At 43.8% G+C, this 20,197-nt stretch overlaps 1 protein-coding gene across 1 annotated transcript in view; it reads left to right on the top strand.

Annotated features, from left to right (window-relative positions):
* The first annotated feature begins 16,228 nt into the window (after window positions 1-16,228).
* ano1a (anoctamin 1, calcium activated chloride channel a) overlaps window positions 16,229-20,197 on the top strand; it is a 67,240-nt gene continuing 63,271 nt past the window's right edge. The window contains exon 1 of the mRNA XM_079217254.1: window positions 16,229-16,275. The gene's annotated coding sequence lies outside the window, so the exon portion shown is untranslated. The remainder of the gene's footprint in view (window positions 16,276-20,197) is intronic.

Here is a 20,197-nt window from a genome sequence, read left to right as displayed (position 1 = left end):
CCTTCCACAGAGGAACAAGGAAGTGACGCGAGGGGCGCGGTGGCCGCCGGGTGGCGTGCCTGTGCCTCTTCCTCCTCCTCGTTCTCCTCGTTCTCCCCCATCGGGAGTCCATGTGCGCAACAAGGGGATGTAATGAAACGTGAAAATTACTAGATCTCTGATTTAATGGGTATTATGGACAAAGTCATGGGTTTCTTAATCCCCGGGCAGGGCTGTGACGCATCAAAACCAGGCGATGTCAGAAACCCCACAACTGGATTTAAACGTATCAATAAGCAACAAAGATTAACTGACAAAAACAATCGTGATGTTTTTTTCCACGAGACGGACGCGGTGGTGAGTCACGTGCCACTGGGAGTTTTTTTTTAGGGTGTTGGTCTCTCACCTGACACCGACACCATTTAGTCACATCACGCAGAGCCTAAATGAAAAGTAAAGGTGGTGTTAACTAAATTAATAATGCGAGAAAAGTAATAACTCATGGCGATAATTTGGATGTATTAAGAGAAGATGACAGCCCGTGTAATTCGATGAAAGTTCAAATAGTTTTTCAGGGCCTCCTCAGGCTGCTGTGTTATTGGGCCCATAGGGCGTGTGCATAAGAAAACATCTTTTTATTGGATCTCATGTCCCACATTTTAACAAAAGGAGCCATTCCACAGTGTTGACTGTCGACCAAAATGTCATGTGTGTGGCTAGTAAAGCCACAACGGCTACAAGTGCATGCACATACAGGTGCCTTTCTTTTTTTTAATTCTCCAAAGTGGCATTTTTCTGAGTACCGGTGAGGTATTTCCTCACCTGCACCTGTTTGTATTTTGTTGATTTGCGCAGTAATAGGAGAGTGGCGAGTGTTACTAGCGGTTGCTACGTTGCAAATGCAGGTGTCGAGTTCCAAGTTCTGCAGCATCCACAGCCGGGCCTGCACGCCATGTTACGCATCCCACCGCAGCGGAAAGCCGGATATTCTTACCCAATCTCACTCCTCCCTCCTGCAGGAACCTAACCAACCCAACTGACGAAGGCAGAGAAGGGCCTCGTCTTCGCCATAGCTATTTTACTAGTATGCTATTTTTAGTTTACCTGCACAGGCTTGGTCAAGAATGACTACGTCAACACACAATTACTTAAATTGGTGGATGCACGACCACACAGAGGCGTTGTATGTCTCCTTTTGCGTGTCTGTTTTACTTTCAGAATGCATTCTCAAACCAAGTATCAGCGCATTCTAATGGCGACCCATGATGGACAAGAGGATGATTGCTTCTCATGATCCACCTTGGCCCTATGAAGGAGCAAACATACATGGAACCTGTGAGGAACCAATGGGGAAAGGCTTATTTGTATAGCACATTTCAACAACAGGGCGATTCAAAGTGCTTCACATAAAACCATTAAAAACATCAAAACATAATGCAGCACAATTTTAAAACAACAAAACTTTCCCTGTGTCCTTATTTCCTCGCCTCTTGCTGCATCGCTTCTTCGGCGGAATACTCTAAACTGACCGTGCACGAGGAACCCGTCGCTCCGTGACTTATGGGGGTGTCATTAGCATTCATTTGGGGTTGTGTTTGTTGAACTCCCAATGTTCACTCTCCTTTTTCAGCTCTGTTGAGCTCTCTACCAACTCCTCGGGGAAATCAGGAGGAGAGAAATCAATCTTTGCTCACTAGATACTGAAGTTGGTAATGTCGTCTGCTCCTGCTGTAAGCAACCCTGATGAGGGCAGTGAAGCTGAACCCAAAACAGGGAAGTTGTTTATGGGTTCATCACTGCATGGGACTGACACCTTTCACATTACACACAGCCATTTGATCTATTGTTAACGTCAAGATATTGATCCTTACAGAGCCGAGGAGAGATGATGCAACCATGATTCATTTATTGCTCATTCCTCCTTCCAAGAGACAGAGTCCTGACAGTATCCAGCTGCTGTGGTTTAAGCTGTGGATGTGGATGTTGCTCGGACTACAGCTACATTTGCTGTAGAATCTACGATGCTTTGGATATACAGTAGCCTCACTGGGACTATACACTTTATTGCTCCTATTGACATTAGCCATGAAAGCGTTGTTAAACCACATTTGATTGGAACCCATGAATCGTGATAGATGTGTTACAGTACACTAGTAAGGTATTTACAATGGGCCCCAGTGCACACTAGTTATAGCATTTATGAAGAGCGCACACACACACATACGGCAGTCATCATTACATATAAGAAATTATCCATCTAATTGGATAGTTTGTTTCTACAGCCTATTAGTTTTTATAGTTTATCTATAATAAGCATGTCATTTTACTGTTACATATTGTGGTCTAATACATAACTACCATACAATAATAACACAGCTCAGCCTTCCTCTATGGATCAAACGGAATGCAAAGCATATAGCATAATGCTAAATAGTGTGAGGGATAACTAAAGTATTTCAGAAAGAAAATCCAACCGTGACCCCTCAGGGGCTCCGTCTCTCTGGTGGAGATATTAGGATTTAACCACAGATTAAAACTATAACATCTAAAATATATTCTTCACTTATTGAGACAATAATTATTGTACATTGGTCTTTTTCAGGCTGCAGTGGGCTCTCTAAGTGGCAATGTCATGACTTCACTCAATCCTCTCTCTGTCATACACTGAGGTAAAGGTGGAGGTACACTATCTGTGCTTTGCTCTTTGATTGATGTCCCCTGTTCTGGAAGGTGTTGGTATCGTCTTTGTGGTTCATCCTATCTCTATCAGGATGGACAGAATACAGTAGATGTTGTGTACAGAATGAACAACATAACAGAGTTACTACACATTCAATACATATGACAGAACTGATTCATATAATGAGAGTAGTATGGCATGATGAAAAATGTACAACTACCAAGAATAACAGCAACAGTGGATATCGTAGAATACTAATGACAATAAAAGCAGTAATAGTATTGGCAATACTAATAGCAATGCAACTAATAATGATAGTAGCAGTAGGTGTCAGGCAGATATAACCACGATCCACGTAAACCTGTGAGGAGAGAAAGCACAAAGACTCCGGGGAAGGAGCAAAGCTAGTGATGTGCATTCATTAATTCATACAGAAGGAGATAGAGAAGGGTGAGCGTCAGCAGGGCCATGTAGGAGGCTGGACCAGGGACCAGGTATAACCACGATCCATGGACACCTGTAAGGATATCCAGGGGCTGGACCAAGGCAAACCTGAGCCAGTCCTAACTATAAGTTGAAAGTATTAAGCCTACTCTTAAAATATATATATGTATAAAGTGCTCTTCAAGAAGAGAAAACGTGATGACTTGCCCTTCCAGTGGAGAAAACACGATAAAGTGCTCTTCAAGAAGAGAAAACATGTAAAGTGGCCTTAAAGTGGAGAAAACTCGATAAAGTGCTCTTCAAGAAGAGAAAACATGTAAAGTGGCCTTAAAGTGGAGAAAACACGATAAAGTGCTCTTCAAGAAGAGAAAACATGTAAAGTGGCCTGAAAGTGGAGAAAACACGATAAAGTGCTCTTTAAGAAGAGAAAACATGTAAAGTGGCCTGAAAGTGGAGAAAACACGATAAAGTGCTCTTCAAAAAGAGAAAACATGATGGAGTACCCTCTTGGATGTCCCGATGGTAGATAAAACATGATGAAGTACCCTCGAGGGTAGCCCCTCACTGTATTGAATAGAATGCTATATACAAGTTAAAAATCAAGTGTGTGAATATATCATTTATAATTTCTAAGTACAGTGTATGCTTAGCGGCACAGGGTTATGGACTGCGTATGACTGATTCCGCGTTGCCAAATGCACAATATTGAATGTATTTGTACAATCATTTTGCTCTCTGTATGATGTACGATCAATGGAGCCAAAAATGCCATAACATAATTTGTTTTAGTCTACTCTGCACTGTATAGTTTTAATTCATTTCCAGATGATTCCAATGTCTGTGTTTACGCGTCACTTCTCATGTGACATATTTTCAGCCAACACTGCTTGGTGTAGACTATGATGTTGATGAACATGACACGCTGCCTCTCTCCCGCCTCTCAACGCTCATTTGAAGAGTTTGAACAAGAGGTAGAGCAGTAAGCCCAGTTATTTATTTAATAAGCTTAGTGTAAGGCTTTAACTACATCATACGGAGTATGAACAGGCTTACAGTCGGGTTCCCTGGTAGTTTAATTTCGTAAAAGTAGGCTAAAACGATGCAGGTATTTGTAACCGTCTAAAAAAGTCGTTTAAATACTAAAGTACACATTTACGCTTACTTGCTGAAGCTTAAATTTGTGATGTCACCAATATTAAGTGTGGAACTGCTCCATAGACAATTAATTGGGAAAGATGTTCTATCTAGATGACACTGAGAGCACCCAGGAGAATGTTCTGAGTATATGAATCCATTTTTGGTTTTACTACTGTCAACACTAAGGAAAACCCAAAACCGGTCTCCCATTATCTGTCTACGGAGGAGCTCCACACTTTCTACCTGATGCCACTTGTTTGAGCTTCCCTCTCTGGTTTCTGGCTTTGAGAGAGTAGCTCCAGTTCACGAATACTAACTGAACTTGCCCGCACCGTGGAAATAACATATGGTTCATTCTCAATGTAGGCGATGTTCCCCTTTAAACCGTAGTGTTTTATTGGAGGACTGAGTATGCTATTTCTGGATTCCTGGAGTTACTGTGTTCACCCCTCCCCCCCACCTCTAAACCAAAACAACATCCTCCGCCCCGCCCCCAACACAAAATATAACAAGATATTATGAGAAATCACAAATAACATGTTGGTTTAGCTGATCTAACTTGTTGATCTGAGGTAACTTGTTGATCATTAATGAGAGTAAAACCCATATAGTGGCTCATAATGAACATCTAATTTACACCACACGGTGGCGACGATGAACCAGATGCAGAACTCTGGCATGCTGGCGCCTCTGCAGACTTTGTGTTGAATGAATAGCCAGTGGGCGAGTGGGTGGAGAAGCGTAATGCTGTGTTTTGATGATCCCTCTCCCCTCACCACATCCCCCACCACCACCACCACCTGCACGACACAACTAAAACCTGCCTGTCAGGTTTCTGTCCAGCCAAGTCCCAGTGAATGGACTGAATAAAGAAGTGTGTGGTCCCGACAGACTGGTAGTAGACACTGACACTGAAATGTTTTGTTTGTTGAAAATAACTTCATAGTGGTTCTAATGGGGCAATTACATTAATAGGGTTCCCTTCCTCTTGCAAAAACATACACTTCTTCTACTTCTGTCTTCATTTCAATGAATAATTCAACATTTTAAGAAAAACACCTTTCTTGCTTTCTTTCTGCCTGTGTATTAAGAGCAAAGCCGGTGTCGGGACGAGGCTCAAAGCCCGGAAGCAGGTGGGAACAGCTAGCCACGCTCTGTCCAACGAAAACTCATTAATACACATACTGCTTTTTTGTTTGTTTAATTGGCATAACTGAAATATAATAAAGACAATTTGTGATTTGTGACGGCAGCTCTGCTCCACTCAGCTGTTCAGTTTTACTCTGTGCTACTCGACACACGACCATGCGCTGGTTAAGAGTACACAGTCCACACATGCATACATAGTACATAGTACACACATACATACAGAGTACATATGTTGTTCTTGTTCTGAAAACTGTTCTTGAAAAAACAAAACTGAAACATGCACATTGTGTAAACATTGTAAATAGTTAGTTTTTCTATAAAACAGATTTTGACTCAAATATATAGTAAATATTTTGTTTGAAAACAAAAACTGTTGTAATATTAATGTTTCATGTGCACACACCCCATGAAGCTTGATCTGTAGTATGAAGTCATTTCTCAGTCCCGAGTCTGTTGCAAATGGAACTTATTGACTTGCAGCAGAGATCTAAAAGCTAAATTCAGAGGCACAAGGACAACCAGACATGATGGACCATTTCTGAGAGAATTGCCTCCATCCTTCCCTGAGCTGACAAAAGTGATCAGTTGGGTAATGTACCTTTTTGGAAGCACATATCTGTGAGAAACCTTTCGCCACTATGAACTTTAATAAATGCAAGTACAGGTCCAGGCTTCGTGATGCCCATCTTGAAGCTGTACTCTGGGTTTCTACTATGACCTGGATCAGGGTTTCAATGTGACCTGGATTAGGGTTTCACTGTGACCTGGATCAGGTTTCAATGTGACCTGGATCAGGGTTTCAATGTGACCTGGATTAGGGTTTCAATGTGACCTGGATCAGGGTTTCACTGTGACCCGGATCAGGGTCAATGTGGCTCAGCTGTGTGAGCAGAAGTGCTGCCAGGTGTCTGGCAAGAAATAGAATAAAGTACAAATGTATTCAGGTTTTGCATTTGTTGGTTTGGTGCAGTTTCAATAAGTTATTTAAACAAATTAAATATATTTGCACTGTTAAAAACTATTATAAAAATGCATCGAAACTGCTGGTTGCCTTTTTTATGACGAAAATATGTTATGAATGTAAAAAAAAAAATTGCGCTGTGTGGCCCTCCGATGAGATACATACATACATATTAATTATACATTTTCTACAAACATGTACCGAATTGGTCACGTAAATCCCCTCTCTCTCAGTATACATTCAATAAAATATCTATAGGTAGACAGTTAAAATGCAGTGCGCATTTTTTAAACATTACATTTGGCATAACCTTTTTTTGCTCTTCGGTAAGATGAAGCTTTATGTCTGAGGCTGAAACCAAACAGCCCGGCAAAGACAACCTCTTGAAACTTGAACCATTTGAGAAAGATCCAGGAAAGACGACCCCGCTCTGACGAAGCAGAAGTTTAGCTACAGTCTCACTGGACATTTGCACAGCACGTCTTAATCTTTTCATCTGTTTTAAACAGCACTCGTAATCCTCTAATCACCACTTGTGGCTCTACAAACATCTGAGTCATGTGTAAAGCAAAGTGACATTCTTTCCAGCCACACTCAATGTGACCCGCTCACCTGCTTAGTGATGAAACAGATCCATATGTGAATCAATATTTACGTCACCTATATAAAAATGTTTAAAATGAATTTCCTTCATCTTCAAAGATTTTTTTAACCATCAATTTCAACTGAAATCAACCGTCACAAATAGTTTTGGGCACACGTGGGGGGGATCTATTATCGCCTGATAAAGCTGATATAGTGAACATGTCGGGAACCTAGCACGCTTCATTTTACACATCAAGTACACCCAAAGAAATTATAGAATTCATTTGGAGTTATGTTTGTGGTTCCCTGAAGAATTAAGTCCAACATTCTGGTCTTCACCAAATCCTGAGGGAAGAACCTGACTCTTAGCTGCTGACATTTCCCGCTCGTCACTAATCAGCTAGCGGTGGTCGCTAGCGTCCACTGGGTTTAGCCGAGCTTGAATGGAGAAGAGAAGGAAGAGAGCTGTGAGAGTGAATCAAAACTTCCTCCCTGAGTGCCCTCTGCCCGTGCACTCATTGTGCTCGTCTGCCACAAGCTGCTAGCTTGACAGCTGTGAGTACCAACGTGCCATGTGAAGGGACGGCTGTCAGTGTTGCCGGCTTTCTCGTTAGATTTAGCGACTGTTGGCGCTAGCGCTGCTAGCTACTTTCATTGGAAAAGAGTTGGCAACACCGCGCTGGGGTTTTCTGTTGGTTCATTTTTTTAATCTAGCGCTCTCTTGCTAGTTTCTCAAGACAATCAACCCTAGCTTTAACATGACATTTATATGACTGCGATTTGAAACCAATCCGCTATGTCCTTTATTATTCTGTGTCAATGGTTACTGAGCGAATACATTGTATTTCTACACTGTCTTTGAGACTGTCAAGTCAAATTAGTTTGAAGGAAATGTCAGATAATGTCAGACCATACTGCCCCCATTTGTGCACCACTGTCAGGTCCTGACATGCATCCACTGCTGACATAAACTTCAGTGAACCTCACTGAATGCACCTTCTTCCTGCACACACACACACACACACACACACACACACACACACACACACACACACACACACACACACACTGGTAATTGCATGTTTTTTGGGGACATTACATTGACTTTCTTGATTTACACTACACTAACCCTTACCATAACCCCACTGGCGTAATCCTAGCCCTGACCCTAACCTTCACATGAAATCCTTAAATGTAATGATTTACACTATGGGGACATGCATTTTGTCCTCATAAGGAAAGTAAGTCCCCACAATATGACTGTGTAAACAATGACATGTCCCCACAACACAGGTAAACACACACACACACATTTAGCGCGTACTAATTGGATGCTTGGTGTAGCCTCTGGAAGAACTTAGCCAAACAACTTCTCGGAATTTATTTTCCTTTATCACAAGCAAAGTAACAAGTGCTGCAATCGCGATAGCAGGGAGTCGTCCAGTCGACACGCAGGTTGACCGTCCAAGAACATCGTGAATAGCAGTTCGGCTCTTTAATACACGTCGTGAACATCTAACATTTCTATTGGCTCTAACTTGTCTAAGAGGAGGAGAATCGTGTCCTCATCTTTTCTCATGAGGCTGGGACTCTGCTTCCCTAATGTCAATATGCTGATAAACAGGTGTGAGTGTTGTGGTGCAAAGCGTGGAACCTTGAGGAACGTTTCTCACAGCCACTTATCACAGTATTTGTTAAGCTGACCTCGCACAACTTGAACTGTCATATAGATAAGAATAATGAAATGAAGAATATCTACAGAATATAACGATTTATATTATCACACACACACACACACACACACACACACACACACACACAAAAGATTAGTTTTTTTAACTAAGCAAACGCTGTTGCAAGAGTTGATTTATATGTAATCCCAACTTGATCCCAATCAGTTTTATTGTTGTTTTTTGAGAGAGAAAGACACTCACAAGGTTGCCAAGTTGGATCCCGTCTCTCCAGCCCACAACTGTCTGTCTCTTAGTGTAAGACTGTGAGAAAATGCCCCTAATCTCACCGTTGGCTGCGGAGGGGTTCCAACTAACAGCCTGTTTTAATTTCAGCCTTGTCATGACAGGAAGTCTGTGTGCGTATGGATATGTGTGTGTGTGTGTGTGTGTGTGTGTGTGTGTGTGTGTCTATGACTGTGTGTGTTGGAATCGTGGGGGGACAACAGGAAGCGGGGAGGACGGTGCATGGGAAACAGTTAATGGAGTTATTTTTGCTGGGGACACTGGTGTTAGGAGGGCTGCTTGACCCGGGTCCTGTTCACACTGATGCTAAATATGGCAACCAGGACTAATATTAGTGTGACAGTTATCTGTCACTGGATGTGCATAGTTCAGTTAGTGATGAAGATAACTGCAAGATAAAGACGAATGCATTGCAAATTGCAAATTAAGAAATTAAATCAGTAGGGTTGATTAAAACATTGTTTTTTTTACTTAATCACGATACACTTTAACATCAATGTTTCTATGCTGGACTCACATGCAACAATACAATTAAATCAGGAACTCGGATTCAACAAAAATAATTGCAAAGGAACTACCCCAAGTCAATTTCTTTCCACCTATTTCAGTATTTGTATGCTGAACTCCACACAATGCACACAAAGCCAAAGGGGGAACTGTGCCGTTCTAATAACAGCGTGTGTCGCATCCTTTTTACTGAGTCACTGCAGTTTGTTATCAATTTCAGAAAATAAGGAAGACTGGAGCCATGTGTGAGTCTGTTTTGCATGGCTGGAGCAGAAGTTCATTATGGATATGGAAAGAGCTTTTCTTCCTTGCGTGCAACACTTTCATGATTTGTGATTTAATGTAAAGCACACAGATATGTGAGATGAACATTGTCGTAGTGCAGTCTGTCTCCCACTCACTGCAAAAGCCAGATCAGTTTTCATATCTTCATTCTGGAGTTGGACTAGTAAAATCTATGTTGTCTACAGTACTTAAGTATAATTTTGAGGTACTTTCACTTTACTTAAATATTTCCATTTCATGACACTTGTACGAGCACAACTCTAATGCAGAAATTCCCTTTACTCCACTCCACTATATTTATCTGACACTATTGACAACATTCTGATGAATGTATACACAAACAACATATCAATGCTTTACAAATAAAAATGTCACAAACAAAACACATGATAAGCTCATAAAACAGGATGCATTGTTGAAGACTAAACTACAGATAAATATATAGGCTACATCACACCATCCCAACTAAAAGAGTGAAATATAATTTCTGTGTGTAATAATGTGATGTAACACTCACAGCAACCATATTTCTGCATTGGGCATTTTTCACGTTTGATACCTTGAAGCTGCACTGAGCAAGCTTATGATATCAGCAGTGTTTGTCTAATGTGAAAGTGGTCAGTTGTGGTGATGAACCCACAGAGAATTATCGCCAACTGTGCAGTTCCCCTCAGCTCTGCAGAGCGTTTAAGTGTCTTTCAGCTCACCCGTTATGCTTTACAGCCCACAACCTCAGTCTCATCATCATTTCAGAGGAGAAGCTCTTTAAAAAAAAGAAAACCCGGCTCACTATACTCAGCACCAAACAGCAGACAGACACAGTTAGATACAACAAAACAACATTCATTGGGTGGGAGCACGATTGGGAAACTCACTTTGGAAAAGACGATCTGCAAAAAGAAAACAACAAAGACTGACTGATGTGCCCTAGAATTATCTTTTCTTGCCTCACATGTCCAAACTATTACACCACGCATGTATATGCCCGGACAGCATTGCAACATTGTTGGAAAAGCCAGTTTGATTCAGACAGGCGATTTAGGCATGAACACACAGGACCTCAGACAGACGGCTTGTTTGTTTCATGTGCCAGAAGTTGCGACGTTGCAGCTTTAAGACAGTTTGCTCTTTGGAGTCACAGCAGGAAATGGTAGTTTTAGATCACCAGGGTTAAGGGGTCCCTTCTCCCTCTCCCCTCTCTCTAAGGGAACATTATCATTTTATAACTCAATATCAAGTTGTTGCAACTTAACAGATATGATATCATCAGGGAAAGGGAGATGGATTGCACCCTCCGGGTGGGGACGGAGTGCCTACCCCAAAGCGAAGGAGTTCATGTCAAGGCCGGGTGTGGTGAGCAGAGACTCAAGCGCAGAGGACAAAGACAGGAGGCTTCTTCAAGGGGAAAAATCCAAAACGTACTTTACTTAAGTCACAATAAAAAAAAAAAAACAACAACTAGGAACTTGTCCAGAGCAAAAAGGTGGCGTACTTCCTGGGACACAACACATGGACACACAGGTGAACAAAGACCGTCTGGCAGGGGACAAGGGAAAGCGGGGGAGTTTATATATGAGAGGGGGAAACACAGGTGTATGGAATCAACAATCAGCGGACACGCATGGGCGTGGCTGAGGGCAGGTGCAGGGAATGAGACAATTAGGAGGCACACATACACAATTAACCAACAGGGCGTTACAGTTCAAGTATCTCAGGGTCTTGTTCACGAGGGAGGGTAAAATGGAGCGGGCGATCGACAGGCGGATCAGTGCGCCGAGGTTGTTGCGGGTGAGAGGGAAGCCTGGGTCAGCCTGCTGGATCTGCTTCCACCCGACCCGACCCCGGACTAATAGGGTGAAAATGGATGGCTGGTTTCATCAGCCCTGCCATAGCACTCCTTTTGCATTCATTCATATGCATCTTCCATTCAGGCCACAGGTTCCTGGGATTCATTCATTGTCAAATATCAGCCAGGTCGGCAGAATTAGTTTGGGGAAAAACCAGCGATGCGTTGAACGTGAATGTTTTTTTATATTATATTATAACCAAGCACCTTTTATTTTGAAAGTTACGTGGGAAGTGGACGGGTCAAGCAAACGCAGGACTTTCACCAAGGAGACTGCTGTTCATGTCCCGTGTCAGGCCAAATGTGAACTTTGACTTTGCGCTTGTTACGTAAGAAAGAAAGTCCGCTGTGGGCGGTTGTTATTTATTCCCGTTAGTTACATTGTTGCGGTCGTCGCGTGATGCTGTTGCACTTGTTACATAACTTTGTTATGCTCAGGGTGGTTGTTACATATTCACGCTATGTTGTTAAGGTACCTTTACGTTGCTATTTGAACACAAGCCATGATCTCTTTTCTACCCTTAACCGAGTGGTTTTGTTGCCGAAACCTAACCAACCGCTTCACAACGGTAACCGTGTGGCATTGTGCGTTTCTGCAAACAGGATATGGGGCGGATTTAAACGTCACCATTCAACGTAACCTGGTGGTTTGCAGAAACATAGGCCAACATTCTTCTGGCGACTGGGTTGCAAAGATCCACTAAAACAGTGAGCAGTGGGGTCTCCAACATATAAGTGTTTTTTGAATTCCAGTACTCCACTTTGGTAATATTCTTCAACGGAAAATTCCACAGATTGATTCTGAAACAGCATTTACACCCTGCTTCTGAATGAATACAGGCCTGGGAAGGATAAATTACTTGCTCTGTTGTAGGTAAAGCAAGATCTTGACACAAAGGCATAATTCAGGCTCGAAACATTATCACCCTAAATATTTCGAAATTCCTGACAGTATCCGCGTTCAGCTCAAACAATGATCTTCTGTTTCAGTGGGCGTCAGCAGGAAATCTCTGAACCTCTGAGGTCATCAAAAGAAAAAATGCACATTGAATAAAAGAACTGAAAAGGTGCATCTCAGACTCAAAGGCCTCTCAAAGGCCTCTCACAGCACCTACACACAGCGAGTTGAGGTCCGAAACACAATATTGCTGTGTTACTCGTCCAAATATTCCTCTTCACATTCCCACCAAAGGTCCAAAGCACAATTTGTACTGCGGTGAGAAGACGTGAGCACACAGGGGTGAGAGACACTCACACCTTCAGTCTGAGAGTCGGCCAACTCTTCAAGTAGGTGGGAACAGTACGTTCCCTTGTATATGTCATTTCTTTGCTTTTTGAGAAACGGGGGTGTTTGATCCTGCAAGATGCAACAGAACTTAACACATTCAGATTTATTTGGTGATTGGCAATTGGATGTTACAGGTTTGGTGGGATTTGGTTTGTGTTCAGCAACACCAGCAATCAATGCACCTGCAACTTGGTTAGGTTCAGGAAAAGGTCGTGGTTTGGGTTAAAACAACTGCGAAAGTGGCATTTCTCAATTACGGAAGTAACCTTGTGTGGTGGCGGGGCGGTGGTTAGGCTCAACTGCAGAGGGGGAGTGGAGAAGCGATTCAGGGAACAGGTGCCAGGACAAGGTATAAAGCTGGGTACAATTGGTGTGCGTGTCTCTCCCATATAAAACAGGAGTAGTGACTGAGGAGGAAGCGACAAGACAGCCAATACCTGCATACCTGTCGGAAATAAAGTGCATTACGAAACCGCAAACTACAGCGGGTTGCCCTCTTTGTGCTGCCCGGGGTAACAGGGATTGTTACACCTTGACTTCTGATTTCACAGAGGACATAAACACAGAAAGTTCTGTGTTTTTAGACCCACCCATCCAGCCCGACCGCCTCCCTAAGCGGACTTCAAATCGGACTCAAACGATCAAACAAGAACCAAAAACCTTCTCATTGAAAGCCATGCTAATAACATGGTTTCTTTACATGGAAACAATGACGGCTGCCCCGTCCTGTTTTCTAGCCGGCTTGACAAATAAACTATCTACCTCACAAACTAGCTGCCGCTCAGATGAAAGGCAAACAAATCCTGCCTCAGAACTCACCTTGTTGTAATGCTGCCGACAGTGGAAACTGTGATGCAGTTTTACAGTTCCAGTGAACTCCTCCACCAGAACTGGTTTGAACACTACAACTCTTGGCTCAGTGTCATCAGTGATTCAGCATTAAATTACATGTTAGCAGCTATGACTCAAAGCGTGGAATAGCCTTCACTATCCTTTAGTGACACCAGCGCCGAGGACTTTCCTTGAAAATATGCGAGTGTGTGGGACGATGTACAGACTCGCAGGAAAGCCTGAGAGGGCTTATGTGGGGTGAGAGCTGCGCGGAGCGGCGGCCTCCTCTAAGTGTTGCAGCGCTAAACATAGATGGAGATTTATGTTCCTTTACTTCAACTTTACTCGCATCTTTTACGCTGACTGTAAAGCTGAGCTGAATTCCTGAATTCCAGGAGTATTTTAACAGTTTTTTTTTTTTTATGTTGGGGTTAAGAAATAAAATTAAACCATACATTCTGTCGCTATTTAGATAAAACAAATACAAATTTTAGACAGCCATCTCCATTCTCGTGGTGGTGCATGCAGGTTTGGGTGTGGTGTGTAAAACAACACCCAGGGCTATGGAAGTCTTGGTATTAGGGAGAAACACAATAGGTGCACTAAGCTCATGCAAATGCACCTTTCCTTTCCCTCAGAACATGTGCTGCACTGGTCCGTACCTGCAGAACTGGGGAAGCTTGAATTTCAGTCTCCCACCAGTGTCAACATTGTCCCACAGTGTCCCATTTGGGAAGTATTTTGCAAACAGCACTCCCTTTTTCTTTTGATTCGCCAGTGTGTGTGTGTGTGTGTGTGTGTGTGTGTGTGTGTGTGTGTGTGTGTGTGTGTGTGTGTAAATAAGCAAGCGGAGCAAGTCACGAAACAACACTGAATCTGTCGTTCAAAAGCAGACCTCCTTCCCTGCTGATTTAAACTTCTATCAGCTTCTATCAGTACTTTATCCCACACATTTGAAGAAACGCACAATGCCACGTGGTTTATGCTGTGAAACGATTCGATTTAGGCACCAAAAACTACTTGGTTACGGTTGGAAAAAAGATCATGGTTTAAGTTAAAAGAATAATTAACGGCCGTAATATACTGAACGGCCGGCCGGGCCCCGACCCATCGGCCCAAATTGTTAGGGGCCCCTCTAGCCTTCACTTACAGAATGTCAAAGAGACATGTACCAAACAGGAAGAGACCCATGTGACCACAGACAAACATAACACAACTACAAAAAGACACAAAGAGACTCACAACGACTATTAAACGGGGCAAAAGAACTACAAACAGACACACAGTTACTACAAACAGACACAAAATGCCCACAAATGCCTATACGCACAACAACAAAAAAGACACAAAACAACAACAAAAAGAGGCTAAACTATTATAAAGTCTGGGAGCCTGTATCCTTTGTAGGAGAGCTGGTGGTTGGGAGCATTTTGCATATCTGTGCCCATGGAAATTCTAATGGAACACTGCAAGTAGCATAAACACATGCCAACAACCTGTTGCACACTTTATTACACTACATAACCAGCATAACAACGTTACACACAAAAAAAGCATTGACTTTTGGTTTCACACTGGACATGAACAACGGTCTTCTGGGTGAAAGTTCTGTTTGTTTGACCCCTCCCACCTGCACTTAGGGACTCTCGCTTTTTATGCTCGTTATAATACCACATTTATAAATCTGCGGATTACTCTAAATCTCCTACTCTGAGTGTCGCTCGTTGTCCTACGTGTCACTGCCACAAACACCAGTAATACTGGTCTAAAACCATGGTTACTGCTTTTTCTACTGCTCCAGGATTACTGTTGTAAACCATCTGCATCTCATGTCTGGGGGATCCTGATCGCTGCTCCCAGACCAGCATTGGTCACCTCACTTCTTCCCCATGTAGTAAAAGGGAAAAGGTAAGTCCCGCATTTAGTCCTCTGCATGACAGCACGCAGACAGAGCCACACTTTGAATAACGTTTGAATATATTGCTCAACTGTTTTCTTAGAAAAACACACCAGGAGGAGGGCCTCATTGTCGTTTGATTGGTTTGCTCAGGCGAAATTTTCATTCCTGGAAATTCTGTGTCGTTTTTTTTTTTTTGGACTGCAGACTGGGGTGTGTGTTTGGCAAGCTTCCTGGCAGTCGACTGCAAGTCCACACACGCCTGTATGGGAATGCCTGTCTCCTCTGAGGAGACTCTCTGTAAGCACGGCTGAAATCATAGCGCCTCGGTCCATTTAATGTGACAAAGAGATAAGAAATAACACCATAATAGAAAAAGACAGTCGGACGGCCGGGATGTCTGTTGTAGGTTTTTTTGCAGAATGTGTTGTCTTTGTCTGCCAATCGGCAGTCCCTCGCCTTCACCTTGTCATGTTTGCACAACCCACCAATGACTTCTCATTCTCCCAGAGCAGCTGTGTGGGAGGAGAGACTCTACCTGAGGAGGCCAGTAGCACTTCCTCCTCCACCCATCTGCGCGCACACACACACACACACACACATGCATACACAGGTGAGTGGGAAGTGTTACCTAAGCCAAGACCTGCTCTTATTCCAGTCCACCTTCTAACCTAAGCGGCTTCTTCGCTTCAACTCTGGAGAATCATCAGGTAAATCATCCATTTCCTATAATCAAAACTACATCCTTTAAAACTAGTCAGGAACCTGCACTTGTTTGCTCCCCTTTAATTCATTTGTTCTGCCTGTAAAATGACACCTTGCCAGTTTGCCCCCACCTTTAAGCTATGTATGAACTTTTTTTTTTTTGTGGGGGTGTTGCCGCACTTTAATACTTCTAATTCTTCTAATTTGAGAGCATTTTTGGGCTCCAGTATGGAGAAAAAAAGGAAAAAGTGGTGGAAATAAGGTCTGATTGATGCGCCTCGTATCGAGGGGCAGTTTGAGCGAGGAGGGTTTCGATTGATTCGAGTCCACTCATCGGATGACCGATGAACAGGCTCAAATACGCGGGAAGTAACGTTGGGTTTAAAAACGTGTTCTTCAATTGGGTGGCCCGGGGAAAGGCTGCTTTGTAGTATGAATGCAATGCGCTCGAGCCGTTCGTCTTTCTCACCCAGCAGGGAGCGCGGACAAGCGGTGTAACAGGTAGTTGTGCAGATAAAAGGCGACATAAAAATGTCGCATTTACGCATGAAGAAAAATGTATATAATGTACTTAGTTTTGGGACATGGAGTAGTAACGTGGCTGCAGATTTTTCGGACATTCCGAGGCTGTGTATTCTCCATTCAAGAGAGCCGCTCCGTGTAAGTGTCCGTCCGCGTTGCTATTGTGTAACGTCGCCACGAAGGCGTCCACGAGTGTCCTTTCTCTTCTCTCCTTGCCGCGAGACGCTTTTACGCGAGACACCGCCACGGCGGTCGCTCGTGCGCCCCCGGCCACCTCGCTCAGACTGGAGGACTCCGGCGCGAGTGGGCGGCACCAGCTGGCTCAGCCAGCGACGCTCGAGAACAATGCTGCGTTCACGCCCCGTCGGAGATGACAATACTCGTGCGCCCCACGGTAACAGAAGGTAACATAAACTGGGAGAGCACGTTAGCGCGCCCGCTGATGGGGTCTATTTCCATTATGAATGAACAATGAGGTACGGATGGGGAAGTATCTGACAGGTTAGTTAATATGCACGCAAAAGACCCCCACACACACACCTTTACTCTTTTAGCCCCGTTGGTTCCCCTCATGCATTACACCTCCGGATGCTCTGAAGGCATTTCCAGAATCCTCAGAGGCTCTTTCAGTTGACCTGGACGCAAAAACCCCCCCAAAAAAGTACTTACCCTTTTGCACAACAACAAAATATTGTTTTATTGTATTTCATTAATCCAGCACTACAATTTCATACATGCTTTTTTTGGGGTGGAAACACAAGCAGTGTTCTATGCTTTATGGTTTTCATATTGTATGGACTACCCTAACGTTTTAACCACAAGGGGAGATCAAGCAAGTTATACCTCTCTGCCCCGGAATTTTCCATTTTCAATTCCTCAAAACAATACGGATCTGCAGCTCTTGAGGCAACAAGCCGAGGTGAGCAGTTTCAATCCATCACGTGAAAACGGAGAGGAGCTGTAGACCAGGTGAGGCAAGGCGGCCCACATTTCCAGGCATTTCCCACGGGACCCGAAGGCAACACCGTTCTAGACAGTTTTGGCACGACTTTGGCTCATCTTCCCTGCGCGTTATCACTCTGCTGTCTTGTGCGCGAGTGGTTAATCCCATTTACACAGAGAGCGCACTCACACGCGGACGAGATGCTCCAGCACAGAGTAGTCTCATTCTGACAGACGATGCCTTGAGGCAAGACTTGTTTACACCTGCTGTAACAATCGCACTGAGGTAAACACTGAGCCTATTGGAAACGTCTTGGACAGGTACTTTCTTTTGGACACATTGGATAGGGGGACAGTTTGACAGAGCTCCACCGGCTCCTCCTAAAGAATGAAGAAGTGCTGTAGCTGTCCGTCCAGCGTTTCCATGCAACAGCGCAGGCGGCTGTGAAGCCCCGGAGTACGCGCGGGGGGTGGGGGGATAGATGCTGTAGCGGAGAGAGCGTCGGCTCAGTCTAGATCTGGACCCGATGGAGCGACCGGAGGACGGAGACGACGAGCTGTTCGGGAGCGTAAGTCATGATAGCGCAGAGGAGCCGGGTAAGAGCGCTTTGATCAACACTTTTCACAACCTCCCCACCCCCCCAAAAAAAATCGCAAGAAACGCAGGATTATGATGCCGATGATGCGGATGATGATGATGATGATGGTGGTGGTGGTGGTGAGGGTGATTTGAGCGCGCGGGCAGAGACGTAGAGCGGGCAATAAAGCTGTGCGTCTGTTGGCGCTCCAGCGGGGTCCTTCTATTCCCTGGTTGCTGCAGGTGATTGTTGCTGCAGGTGGATTGCTGCTGTATGTGGATTGTTGCTGCAGGTGGATTGTTGCTGCATGTGGATTGTTGCTGCTGATAACTTACATGGGCGCACCGATACCGGATGGGAGCCCTCGCGCACCTGGACTCCGTCTAATTAGCTTTTCACACTAAGATGCTGCTGATGAGGGATTGCTGTTAGACGTGATGGTCTTGTTCAGCATGCTGGTACTGCAATGATTTCCCTAGTTGTTTTGAACTCATCCCAATGATGAAGGGATACTTCACGATTTAATGATTTCAATTTGGAGATATAAATCCAGCTGCTGCTGGAAACATGTCTATTAGAGCAGTGCGCCTGAAACAATAAAGTTGTGGGTCCTAACAGCGAACAGAGTTAGATCAATATCTGTTTGTTTTTCCCACATATTCATAATTATGCATTATTTTGATCATGTTTGAACATATTCATCAGTGTAACTTTAAACATTAAGTAACCATCTGAATCAAAGTGAAAGACAGGGCCGCTCTTTAGGGTAAAACAGGGCAAAGTGGAGGGGTGGGAGGTTGAATGGGGGACCCAGAGGTCAGCAATAATCATGTTTATCCTAATTATGAGGAATGATGACAAAAAATATGCACCATTATGTATTAAATCAACTAAAATAAACATTGTATTTATTGTCGCTTTAGTCCCCGCAGCAACTGTTGCTGAAAAAAAGCAGATTTGAGGGACAAAAGGTCCGGCCGTTTTTGTGGGCGGGGCCTGCATGGAGATGATGTTTTTCTGGGTTGTCGTGTATCTACTTTTCCCGCCGCTGCACTGCCCCGTGAGCTCATTGGATCTGGCTCACCTGTCCTGTGTAATCCCTGCATGCATATGGTGCTCATGATGGTTTCGCGTGACACAACTCTCTCCGCGTTCTTATGAAACCGAGAGCCGCTCGCTTTTTGGAACGCGCAGATATTTGTAGTCGATATAAGCAAGCTGCCGCTAAAACCCACCAGCGTCAACACTGTTATGAGACAGTCCGTTTGATCGTTGTACCATTACGTGGAAACCACTCCTCTTCAACAACGGCCGTGGCAGGTTGAACATCGGCTGTCTGGTCACCTCCAGCAGGTAACGCTGCCGCATGTTCCCAGTAACAGTTCTCAAGGCAATGAGCAAACGTTTTGTTTGTTTTTCTTGGCTGGAGATATTAACCACTTCACTGGATGTTTAAGCGATGCTCTAATAGCTAACGCAATCAAACGTGCAGATTCAGATCTCAGGCAGGTTAACTAATTACAGTTATTAATGTGAATTTACAGTAAAAACATCTCTTGTTGCCAAAAGCCGACCCGAGTCTCACGCTAGGTTGCTGCCTGCCTCGGGTTCCCGCCAAGACGTTTGGCAGGAGATATCGAGCCTCGGGCGAGGTTGTGTCATATACCCGTAGCTACATGAACTGAACCACAACCTGTACTATGTTTTATTACCTGTGTAAACCAGACATAGAATACAGATGTAAAATCGAGTTCACCTCAGGTATTTAAATTTGAGGAAACAAAACCAACCCGTTTTGTTCCTTTCTGTTTGCTGCACGCCTCACATCAGTTGAGTCAGTTGAGGAAAAGGACCATGTACATGTTTCCATTTCCGTATGTTTATG

The sequence above is a fragment of the Taurulus bubalis genome (genome assembly GCF_910589615.1).
Source record: "Taurulus bubalis genome assembly, chromosome: 4".
Lineage (NCBI taxonomy): Eukaryota > Metazoa > Chordata > Actinopteri > Perciformes > Cottidae > Taurulus > Taurulus bubalis.
This window is presented reverse-complemented; position numbering and strand designations above follow the sequence as displayed.